The following is a 12,912-nucleotide window of genomic DNA, read 5'->3' on the forward strand; positions in this document are numbered from 1 at the left end:
CTGAGTTGGTCAAGTCTCAGTTGCCGGTGCAGGAGCAGAGACGAGATCAGCAGCAGCAGCAGCGTAAAAGGAAATTCTTCAAACGAAAACAGTCGGCTCAGCTGGTGACCGCCAAGGTCAAGATTGCTGATGAGAAACAAGCTGTCTGGGTGGTCGATTCGGGAGCGTCTCGGCACATCGTAAATTCAGATGAATTGTTTGTTTCCAAGAACTCAGCACAGCGCAGCCAGGTGGCTTTAGCAGACGGAAGTACTTCCGAAGTGATTTCGGGGGGTGCAGTTTTTGTTCCTTGTCTTCGTGAATGCCTGCAAAATGTACTTTGTGTGCCTTCATTAAGGAGCAATCTGATGTCTGTAGATTGTTTGCTAAAAGCTGGGTTTAAAGTGTATTTTGAAGGAGACAGTTGCATTATTAAGAAGGCTGGTGAGATTTTAGGCACTGCTAAGTCAGAGGGAGGCTTGTTTTGGCTTAAAGCAGGATCTCAAGTTGCAGCAGTAGTCAGTAAATCTCAGCCTGCAGTGAATAACAAAGCTATACATGACAACTGTGTGCACTTATTGCATAGGAAAATGGGGCATGCTGGCTGGAAAAGTATACTAAAAATGTCTGAATTGGCTGATGGGGGTAATTTAAAGAGTTGTAACAAGTACCTTGATTGTAATGTTTGTAAAAAGGTTAAAACCCACAGAGTCTCTTACCCCAGAAGTGACAGAGTTAGTGAGTCACCGCTACAGCTGGTTCACATGGACGTAATTGGTCCATTTGCTGTAAGCAGGGGTGGATCGCGTTTTTCATTAACAATTGTGGATGACGCCACGCGTTATTCTTGGGTTTTTCCCATGAAGAATAAGGGTGACGTGTTCACTAAGTTTAAAGGCTGGGTGGCATCTGTGGAAAGATTTCTGTCCATTAAACTCAAAAGGATTCAGACGGACAGAGGTGGCGAATTTATGTCAAATGCTTTTAGAGATTGGTTACAAAAGCGTGGCATTGGGCATAGAAAAACGAACGCTTTTTCCCCAGAGGAGAATGGCGTTGCAGAGCGAAAAAACAGATCTTTACAAGACATGATGTTTGCCATGCTTGATGATGCTGATTTGCCCATGTCTTATTGGGGGGAGAGCATGCTCACCGCGTGTTATCTCCAAAATAGGCTCTTTCATCAAACAATAGGTACAACTCCGTACTTTAAATTGTTTCAGAAAAAACCCAAAATTGACCATTTGCATGTGTTTGGATCAAAAGCCTGGGTATTAATTCCAAAACAAATGAGAAAGAAGGGAGACCCTAAGACCAAACAGTTAGTGTTTGTGGGTTACCAGGAGCTGGGAAAAGGTTTCCGCTTTGCTGAAGGGACAAATGGCATTGTGATCTCCAGGAATGCCAGTTTTTGTGAACATAGTGGCTGGGAGAGACTACATGCCAATACTGAGGTTTGGTTTGAACCTTCCCAGGAGCTTCATGACTCTGAAGGTAAACATAGAGAATCAGAGTCTGAGGGGGAGGAAAGTTCAGATAAGAGCTCTCAAGAAAGTGGAATTAGCCAGAGACCAGTTGCTAAGCAACAAAAGAGAGGTCATAGTTCTGAGGAGGAAAGTGGGTCAGAAGAAAAATTTTCTCCCAGAAGATCTAAAAGACAAAACAAAGGAGTGCCTCCGGTGCGTTTTTCTCCAGATACTGCAAATGTGTTTAGTGTAATTGCAGAGCCCAAGAGTTTTCAGGAGGTGTTAAAGTTACCAAAAGAGGAGGCAGAGCTCTGGAAGCAGGCAATGGAGGAAGAGATGTCCTCTCTGAATGAGCACAAGGTTTTTACACCAGTAGCAGCGCCTGAGGGGGCAAAGATTGTAGGCTGCAGGTGGGTGTACAAACTTAAACCTCTGGTGACAGGAGAGTACAAATACAAAGCTCGTTTAGTGGCTCAAGGATACTCTCAGAGGCCTGGAAAAGATTATGACGAGACTTTTTCCCCTACTGCTAAGGGGGACAGTGTAAGGCTGATTCTAACGCTTGGAGCAAAGAGAAAACTCCTGTTAAACCATTTTGATATCCAGACTGCATATTTACATGCATCAATATCAGAAGACCTGTATCTAGCCGAACCGCCTGGTTATGAGACAGGTTCCAATAGAGTGTTGAAATTAAACAAAGCTCTATATGGTCTCAAACAGGCTGCAAGATCTTGGAACAAATGTTTCCATGAGGCTTTAGTGTCATTTGGTTTCAAGCAGAGTACAGCTGACAATTGTGTTTATGTACGTGGTACAGGCAGTGATCAAGAGTTTTGTCTGATTTATGTAGATGATGTATTGTATGCTTGCAAAACAGATAAACAAACTAAAAGGTTTGCCAAGCAATTGTCCAGTAAGTTCAAAGTGAAAGACTTAGGCCCGGTTAGGACATATCTAGGGTTGGAAGTGTGCTGGGCCCAAGATGGCAGCTGCCTAATTAGTCAGCAGAACAAAGTTAAACAACTACTGACTACATACAGGATGCAGGATTGCAAAGGGGCAGTGGTGCCTATGGATCCAGGTTTCATAAAAACACTTCATACAGATGAGAGTCCTAAATTTGAACATCCTGATGTATATCATTCTGTAATTGGAAGTTTATTGTATCTAGCACAGTGGTCCAGACCTGATATTAGCTATGCAGTAGGCATATTAAGTAGATTGGTCTCAAAACCCACACTAAATGCCTGGAAAGGGGTAAAACAAGTTCTGAGATACCTCAAACAGACAATTGGCTATATGTTACAATTAAATTCTTCAGAGGATGAAATGTTGAGTTGCTACTGTGATAGTGACTGGGGAAATTTGCCGGATAGAAAATCTGTCACAGGACTAGTCATAATGGTCGGTGGAGCTTTAATCAGCTGGCGGTCACGCAAGCAAGACGTTGTAAGTGTGTCATCAACGGAATCAGAGTACGCCGCGTTGAGTGAATTGTGCAACGAGGTGATTTATTTCAAGCATTTGTTAACAGATTTAAATGTAAATTGTGGAGAACCAGTACAAGTTTACATTGATAATCAAGCTTGTATAACCTTAAGTAAAACAGAGGGTTTCAAATCGCGTTCCAAACATATCTCTGTAAAATACCAAAATGTGCGTTGCTGTGTACAAGACAATGTAATCACCTGTACTTATGTATCAAGTGAAGAAAATGTAGCAGATGTGTTAACTAAACCATTGGCAAAGGTAAAGAACAAGCGAATGTGCAAGGGTTTAGGTTTGCTGGAAAAATAATCTCCTACATAGGTGTATTTGATGTTAATTGTCCAGCAGAATCTGTGAGGGGGTGTTCAGTTTCTGTTAATTGGTTCTCATGGGAAACTTACAGATTCTGGCTTCACACAATTAACTCAAGGCCGTGTCAATTTACTCTTGGCAGAAAGCCAAGGTCAGCTTGACCTAGAAACTACTTACTCTGATTGGTTAACGACCAGCACTCAACTCTGTTATCTAGGGATTGCTAGCACAGTTTGGTGTGTTAGGGGTGTGTTAGGAGTAGAAGTGCTGTGTATGGTTAAGAGAGAGAGAGAAAGAAAGGATTTATTTTGCTTTGTTTTGTATGCAGAAACTCTGCTGGTTTTATTTTTCCTTTTAATAAATCCTGTAAATAGTTATTCTGAGTCTAGCTGACTAGTCATTTCCACCTCAACTAGCTTCTTCGCTGTGCAGGAAAACTCTGCTACGTTTGGGCTAAAGCCATTAGAGCTATGCCTGACACTTCAAAGTTCCATGAAAAACAGGAGAACTAATGCCAGTGTACTGGAAGAAGCAAAGATCACCAGTGTTGAAGTAATGATTCTTCAACATCAACTTCGCTGGACTGGTCATGTTGTGAGGATGCCTGATTATTGTCTTCCAAAGCAACTATATTCCAAATTTAAAAATGGAAGGCATAATGCTGGTGGTCAATAAAATAGGTTTAAAGACTGTCTCAAGGCAAATCTTTAAAAATGTAGTATAAACACCAACAATTGGGAAACACTGGCCTGCGAGCACTCCAATTGTAGAACAGCCTTTACCAAAGGTGTCATGGGCTTTGAAGACACTCGAACTCAGGACACAAGGGAGACACAGGCTAGGAGGAAGGCACGTTTGGCAAACCATCACCATGATCAACTCCCACCTGGAAACCTATGTCCCTACTGTGGAAGGACGTGTGAATCCAGAATTTGCCTCCACAGTCACTTACAGACTCACTGTTAAAACTGTGTTTATGGAAGACAATCTTACTCAGCCATGAGTGATTGCCAAAGATAGCAGGAGTGGGGAACCAATATTGCTGAACTACAGCTCCCATCATCCCTATTTGCTATGCTTGGTGGGGCTGAAGGGAGCTGGTGTTAAGGAACATCTGCAGGGTCACAGGATTCCCACTTCTGGCCTATAGTACATAATATTCCCTTTCCCTCATTAAGTTCATATTTATTTCTAAATAGGTTATATGTACTTTAGAGTTTGCTGGGGATTTTTCTTTTCATTGCATCAAAAAGAATGTCATGCCACTGTGCAGCTGTAGTAAATTGAACGCTCCTGGGAAAAAACCTAGAAATTACAATAATGTTATTCATGAAAAAAAATCAAGAACTACTGTGTGGGTTGTATTTAAGGATCATTGTTGAGAATCAGTAATGTGGAATAAGATGCTGAGTTAACAGCCTGTGCTGGTTACAAATGTAATTGTAAATAAATGTTTTATATGATGCAGAGACATGAGTATCTGATGACTACATGCCATTAAAACACAACCAGATTTATTGGTACTATTGTCCACAGGGTTTCCATGTAAATCACACATTTCCCTAAGATGTGCTGTCCAAACAAATACATTTTGTTAATAAATCAGGTCCTTAATTAGTCACTTTCATATTTTAAATGACCAAGATAGTGTCATTTGATACAGCAGACAAATTACAGGGGACTGCAAAAAACAAGCTTTGACAATTTATAAAAGACACAGTGCACCTCCTGATATTAAGAATGGCCAAAACTCCATTAGCTGTAAAAACACAAAATCATGGCAGTTAATAGAGAATGTTAGATAGACCTAATCTATTTTAAGTAAGTGTATACAGTGATATGATTTAAAACATCCAATGTGGTGAAAAACAAATTGCCATCTGCACCAATAATGGGGGGTTGAAATAAAGTTGCCCAATTTTGAAATGTTGAGATTAAAATTCAGCCTCCTTGCATTTTGAAAATGCAACTTTAGAAATGAAATCTTGTTGCTAAATTTCAGCCCATGGCTGGCAGGAAAAGCAGACAGACTACTGAAACCTTGACGGGCTTCCATATGTGGCTAGTGATTGGCTTCTTTTACCTTGATGAATCACAAGGTGTGCAGGCTAATGCTTGGAAGATTCCACATATGGGCTGTGAGTCTGGGATTGACCAGTGTCATGGGGATGACAGTATATGGCATCCATGCATAGCTGTCCACAAGTTTCTGGAACCACAAGCCTTTCTCGGCACGAATCAAGCCCTCTTGAATGCCTCTCATATTCAGAAAGTAATGAGAAGGGATTGGCAGAGACCCAAGTTGAGAAGATGCAAGGGTGCCTTGAGGTGTCTAGGCCTCTTTGAGCAGCCAATACCAGAATTCCAGGATTCTGCTCATTAGATCTTCCTATGAAACCTTGGACATTATCAAGTGTATTCTGTCAAAGCCAATGTGTGAACTCAGCAGCACAGAGTGCTATGTGTTTAAATTCTGATCCATTTTTTCTCCTGGGGACTATAAATGTGGCACCATAATTTCTTCTCTTTGATGCACAGCAATGCACTGTTTCATCCATTTATGTGCTTCCTCCCAGCTCCCTCTGCTCTACACCTCAGAAACCTGACAAAGCTTTATGCTAATCAGTCCCCATTTCTCAGCTAGCATTCAGGATCTCAACCAGTTTTCCCACAGTTCTGGATATGCTAGCTGATTCAGAACAAGCGCCTGCCTCCTTTCACTCCCAAGGAAGCCTTAGATCAGCCTTTCCAGCCTGGTGCCCTCTGGACATTTCAAACTACAGCCCTTATCAGCCCAGCTAGCATGGCCATCTAGAGGGCACCAGATTGGCAGAGGTACCCTAGACAAGCCTAGCACAAAGCACAATGTGACCCAAGGCATTGCCCCTTGCCTTTATCACCTCTCAAATGCATTCAGGCTACATACAGGCTAAAATCTCTGCATGAGAACACTTCTTGGTGTGCCAGTAGCTAGCTGCATTGCTTCCCAAAGCATGTGGTAGGAACTTTGCCACTAAATAGCAATGGGATGCAAACATGACTGCGCTTCTTAATATACAAAGTAGCACATGAAGAAAATACACAATGCTCTGCTAGCAACATTGCTGAAAAGAATTTTCTTATTGTTGTATCTGGTGGAGAGTGGAAAACATAAAGAAGAAGAAGAAGAAGAAGAAGAAGAAGAAGCTGTCTCCTAGTTATATATTTGCTTAGGAATTATGACTTGAAATACATATATTCTTGTAGAGCACATTGCGTCACGTGGATATTTCTTTCAGTATTTTTCTTTCTGTTTCTCCCAGTACCTGTTCTGGGGAACACATTCCACTGTTCTTCCTTGCTTTTGTGCCTGCTAACTGCTACCCTGAAATGCCTCTCTCTCGACAAACACAGCTCCTAATCCTGGTTTCTTACACCTCAGTTGGCAATGTTGCTACTGCTCAAGGATGTATGTGACTCAAGCTGTCAGCTGACTTTTCATCCTAGCCCCTGGTTGAGTTGCAAATGCAGTACTCTCAGCAGGGAGCTTTCATTCCTGCTCCTTTACCTGAGAGGGGAAGTTAATTAGTCAAGGAAGCCTGCAGTGCATGAAAATACAGGGATGTCTTGGCTCAGTGGCGGTATGCTCTCATTAAAACGACATGCCATATTTTTTTTTTAAATAAAGCATTCTACTATCTCTGCTACTTATATCTATCAACAGTCTGTGGTTTGAGTAGCCATGGTGCTTCTGTAATGCCCTGACATTTGCTGTAAAGGAGCCTTTCATTCATGTTTATATTAAATGCACTAACTTTTAATGTGGATTCACAACACAGTCTCATGGGCAGTGATGCTTGAACTTTCTTTTACCCTGCAAGGAAAACAACAAGGGGAACATGGCATATTCCAGATTTAGGGCTCTCATTCCCAAAGGCCCAAGCTCTTGTGCTTTATGTTGCTTTTCTTCTTCTTCTTTTGCTTCCAAATTGTGAATTGAGTTGAAGTGTCCACTGCACTCTATTCTACCCCACACCATGAAATGCATATTACTTGAAGGGGGGGGGGAATCTTTTGCAGGACAAAAGAAGATGCAATTAAATACACATTTACCAGGGAGCAATTTCCATCAAACTTTGTAGAACTGAAATGTGTTTAGGATTGGGCTTAAATTCCCATTGCAAGAGAGTCATATTGTACAATGTTTGTGCACGTGTATATGCTTTTTCAAGAGGATTTCTTAATGGCATTGCAGATATAAAAGTTTACTACAGTTTTGCGGTGACTCTATCCATATATTGCTTTTAAGCAGCGGTAAGTTGTTGTGTCATGAATGTCAGAAATGGGTCTGACTAGCACTGCGAGAACCACAACATCTCAGGTTCTGAAACAAGGGGGTAGAGGAGTAGCCGTCTGTTCTACTAAAGCAGTGATGGGGAAGCTGTGGCCCACCAGTTATATATAAAACAATACTACTACTACTACTACTACTACTACTACAACAACAACAACAACAACAACACCTTAAACTGGTATTTCCCAACCTGGTGCCCTGAAAATGCTTTGAACTGCAACCCCTGATGGGAATTGTAGTTTACAACACCTGCAGAGCAGCAGCGTGGAGAAGCCTGTCCTAAAATGTCCTTTAAACTTAGACAGCAAAAAAATAAAAAATAAAAAATGCAAAGTATAATTAGGGGTAGGGAAATCTTAAGTTCAGGTCTCCACATTTCTATATCCATGTTTTTGACCTCATGAAAATTATAAGCATTTTAGTGTGAATTTCTCCCAGTGCACACATTTTTGCAAGGCAAATTCCTCTAATATAATGCATTAGAGAGCCTCTGATGAGGCCCTTCTGCTGGTTCCCCTTAGGTTTGGCTGGCCTCCATTAGGGACCAAGTTTTTAGGGTGACAGGCCCTCTCCTGTGGAACTCCCTGCCTGTAGAGCTTTGGCAAGAACTGTCCCTGCCTTCTCTCAGTTCTCTGAAAACTGCACAGGTCTTCACAATATGAACCTTATAAAAAAACCATTATCTACTAATGTTTTATTGATGTTCTTAATTAAATATTATATATATTTATAGAATGATTTTGTATGTTGGAAGCCACCTCATTATATGTTATAAAAAAGTGGACTGTACATATTCAGATAAATAAATATATATAGTTATGCTATTTTCACAAATACGTGCATTGTTATGCACACTTTACCCCAGTATACACATCTTTATACATATATTACTTGGCTGGAGAATTGGGTTGCAAAATTTCAAAGGATTTCTAAATGCAAATTTCAATCCAATTTCTTCCCCATCTGTAAGTATAAGCATGCTGAAATGCAGAGCTTGCCAATACAAATAAAATAAAATAAAAATATTTACCCCACACCCACTGCCTGCTGCAGCTTGTATTTTTTGAGAAATAAAGGTCTGAGGCCACCGAGCTCAGCAATTAAAACAAATCATTCTAAAGCAGCAAAACCAGACCTGAGAAAAACGGATTTACCACTCTTGAGCTGGAATGGTCACACATAGGTCTCATTTATATTCAGTGATATACAATGATCTGAAGATGGGTTTTATTCTGGTTTGACATCTTTATATTACTGTTGTAAAGCAGTTATTTCTATTGCTTTATTACTGTGGGTTTTCTTTTTTCAATGTCATGTAATTTTAAAGCTTGGTAAGTAACACTAAGGATTTTGATAAAGCAACGAAAACATTAAACCAGTTTGGTTAGATTCATTAAATCAAAGCAATTTAGATAATAATTAAATTACCAGTAGGAGCCCCACAATTATCAATATAAACAGTACATGAGCCAAGTTCTTGTGGTCTGTTTATAATGCTTGATATCAAAATACAGATTTGGTTTTTAAATAATAATAATAATAAGTGTTTAATATCACATCTAGTCTGACCCTTAAGCAGAACATATGCCTTGCATGCAGAAGGTGCAGGTTCAGTCTGTGGCATCTCCAGGTATGGGTGCGAAAGGTCCTCTCAGAAACCTTGGAGAGCTACAGATGATGCTAAGTTAGATGGAGCAATGGTCTGCACTGGTAAAAGGTCACTTCCTAGTTCTCCATTCACTGGCAGATGACCCAACTTTCAATACTGTCAACAAGATCGTGTCCTCCAATGAGTTGGTGTAATTTTGGAATATGTGCAAAATTGCACAAACAGCTTGGTCTGTGTCTCGAGGTGGCCTTCACCCACATCTGATTCTGTTGAGGGTTAGGACACCAGCTGGGGTGAGCGTCTTGAAATAGCTCAAGTCTACAAGCCTCTGGCATGATTCATCCATCCCTGCTTTTCTCCAAAGAATGTGTGTATGTGCCTTGGTGAATATAAAGCCAAGGCTGCATTCAGCAGCAAGTTGTTGAGTGGTGGATCTCTCTTGAAACTTGGCTCTGTCTGTATATTTTAATCTCTTCAGTTTAGCCTCTAAGACCAGGTTACTGTACTTTGTAGTATAGGTTTATGATGGACCAGCATCTCTTAACCTTATGTATGTAGTGTGCTGGAATTGTCTTGTGTCTTGAGGCTATAAAACACTTTACACTGAGCTGTGTGTACAAGGAGTTTTCTTCACCATCAGCTTTGGAAAGACTAAAACTGGAAAAGGAGAAGGTTTGCTGGACTACTCTGCTGATGTTGCACAGCTCTGCCCATCACACTGGTATAGGTGTGATATCAAAATACTATCACACTGCACCTGAGGGAAGTCATTTTGTTTAGGAGGAGGTAAGGCAGGACCCATGGCGTACATGCTCTGCCCTCCATCATCTTGCTTCCATTTCTTGCCCCTCAGTATTTGTGGCCTGAGGTAGTCACCTTATTTTGCCAAATGACAGACCCAGCTCTGATTCTGCTTCAAAGATCAAAGCATCCTAACAATAGTACATTCATCCACCCACACCAACCTTTCCTTTTGAACTTCTGGCATTTGACTCATAATTTTGTATTTCAGCAGGCATTTTACACATGTTTAGCTTTTATGGGTACAGTGGTACCTCGGCTTAAGTACTTAATTCGTTCCAGAGGTTCGTACTTAACCTGAAACTGTTCTTAACCTGAAGCACCACTTTAGCTAATGGGGCCTCCTGCTGCCACCATGCCCCCGGAGCATGATTTCTGTTCTCATCCTTAACCTGAAGCACTATTTCTGGGTTAGTGGAGTCTGTAACCTGAAGCATATGTAACCTGAGGTACCACTGTAGTTCAATTGTAAGCACAACACTTAGAAACTTGTGTGACTGAGTGGTATGTAAATAGGTAGAACAAACAAGCAAGGAAACAAACCAAATCAGTTATGCACCAATTGATGTTCAGAATGAAAACAAGGTTAGGAGGTAGAAGCATAAGAAAAGACGATAGAGAAGACATTTCTGGGTTGTATCCCATGCTAGCCCTGCTCTGAGAAGGACCATTAAATTATTGAATATGACTATCTTAGGTTAGTCTGTTAATTTCATTGGGTCTACTCTGAGTAACACTTAGTTGGCTCCAACTCAGTGTTGTATATTGGTATGAAGGGGTGACAGTGACCATATGAATGATTAGGCGATCAAAATTCCAACTATACTGATTTATAGGTAAGTGTACAAAATCCTAAATATCCCACATATCATGTGAAGGACACATGGATTTTTCAGGTTGCTTGTAGAATGGAAATAAAATACATTTCCAAAAGCAGACTATGTAAGGTAATGGAACATATTTAAGAAGCACAATATCATCTTTTGCTTTGATTGTTAATGTGGTTTTGACACTGATCCATAATCTGGCTCTTTCTCTCTATAAAGTTGCATTTATATAGATATTTTTGTCATCTCAAAAACAAATACCTACTTCACTTAATTATTTAGTGCTTGGCCTGACCCGTTAAAAAGGCTCACTTTTCCTCTTTATTGCTCATTTTCCTTTCAGCAGTTAATGGATGTTTTATTATATTTACACTGTTGATTCTTTGCAGGTTTTGACAACTTGATGAAGAAAGCAAATAACTTCCATAGGAATTGTGGCCTCATTGAGAATGTAGGGTAAGAACTAAATTGTAATGGCATATACACTTTAGATAATTTTCACACCAGCCATATAGGTTCCCACAGCGGTGCTACTCCACTCTTGCTTGAAACTAGAACAACTGGTAATAAAAGCAAAATCCAAGTGACAAAAGAACAAAGGGCTTCAAACCTTATCATAGTGCGCTCCCAGTTCACATAACTGTTGTTTAGAAGAATAATTCAGATTTCTTTCATTAAGCACTATTGCTTAATTGACAGAGCTTGCCAGCTAGCACCTATTCTCATTCATGGGAGTTCTGCTCTCTCAGACCCTACAGTGTATGCACCTAGGTTGGTATCTGCTTTGAAGATCATGGCAATATATCGTGCTCTCCTTGCCTTCTTGGCCCCCCACCCAGGCCACCCTCAGCCCCACGACAATATTTTCAGTCACTTTGGGACTGAGTAGGCCCCCTCTGTCTACAGACTGACTGAATAGGGCAGGTCTTCTTGTTTACTGGGGACTGGGTGGTGGTGATGGGCATTTAGGATTGGGTGCTGTTACAAGTTTGATCACATTGTTGGACAGGAAGGTGTGGGAGAAGTTAATGGGAAAGAGGGGAACAAGTGAGCACTCTTAGGCATCTCTGAATGTGAAGAATGTTTTTGGAAGTCAGCTGCTCTGGGTTGCAGGATCCTTAGCCTAGATAGAGAATGTTCCCACAATTGCAGGGTCCCAGGAAGGCTTTCCTACTCACCAGATGGTGAGGCCAACTTTGGAGTTATGTTTTGTCCCTTGCCATGAGCAAGGTATGGTTCACCCAAGGTTGATGTTTGGGGTTAACTACCCACAATCATCATTTCCTCTGCAGAAGTTATTAGTAAAATGTAGTTCCAGTTCGTTTCTCTTTTTACACTTTTCCTGGGTCCAGTCAAGATATAATGTTTTGTTACATTTAACTCCAGAGACAGCCTCCTTGCTTTGCCAGTCTTGTGGTGATGTCACTATTTAATTGTCTTTATAATTTCTTGTAGAATCTAGAATCATAGAATTGTAGAGTTGGAAGGGACCACAAGGGTCATCTAGTCCAACCCCCTGCAAAGCATCCACGACAGATGGCCATCCAACCTCTGGTTCAAAACCTCCAAGGAAGGAGAGCCCACAATCTCCTGAGGCAAACTGCTCCACTGTCAAATCGCTCTTACTCTCAAAACGTTTATCCTGAAGTTCAGTCGGAATCTCCATTCTAGTAACTTGAATCCATTGGTTTGAGTCCTAAATATTTAAAAACTCTTTAGCACCCAAAAATCTCAAAGGAAATAAATAAAATGCCAACAACCAAAATAAACAGCGTAAGATACAGTGCAGACTTCACAGTGACCAGTATCATGCAATAAACGACTACTTGAGGAAGGCCTGCGTGAAAAGAAAAAGTCTTCAGCATGCATAAGTTCATTGGTGCATGCCCTGTTTTAGTGAGAAAACTGTTTCACATGGCAGGTCTGTAATTTTTGGTACAGAAGAAAAACGCTGACAGCCTTTGAATCATATCCATTTGGGAAAGGAAAGGGAGTGGGTTGGTAGGACCATGTGTGCTACTATAACAAAACTAATATTTATATGTAGAGTATATATGCTGATGTGCTTTTGCCCACCCTAGAATCAACACAAAG

The 12,912-nt window shown here is 40.8% G+C and overlaps 1 long non-coding RNA gene across 1 annotated transcript in view; it reads left to right on the forward strand.

The window, feature by feature from the left end:
• LOC310766691 overlaps positions 1–12,404 on the forward strand; it is a 30,558-nt gene extending 18,154 nt beyond the window's left edge. The window contains exons 2-3 of the long non-coding RNA XR_014550363.1: positions 11,208–11,274; positions 12,274–12,404. This is a non-coding gene — a long non-coding RNA (uncharacterized lncRNA). The remainder of the gene's footprint in view (positions 1–11,207; positions 11,275–12,273) is intronic.
• The last annotated feature ends 508 nt before the right edge of the window (positions 12,405–12,912 follow it).

Source organism: Podarcis filfolensis (genome assembly GCF_964270895.1).
Source record: "Podarcis filfolensis genome assembly, chromosome: 7".
NCBI lineage: Eukaryota > Metazoa > Chordata > Lepidosauria > Squamata > Lacertidae > Podarcis > Podarcis filfolensis.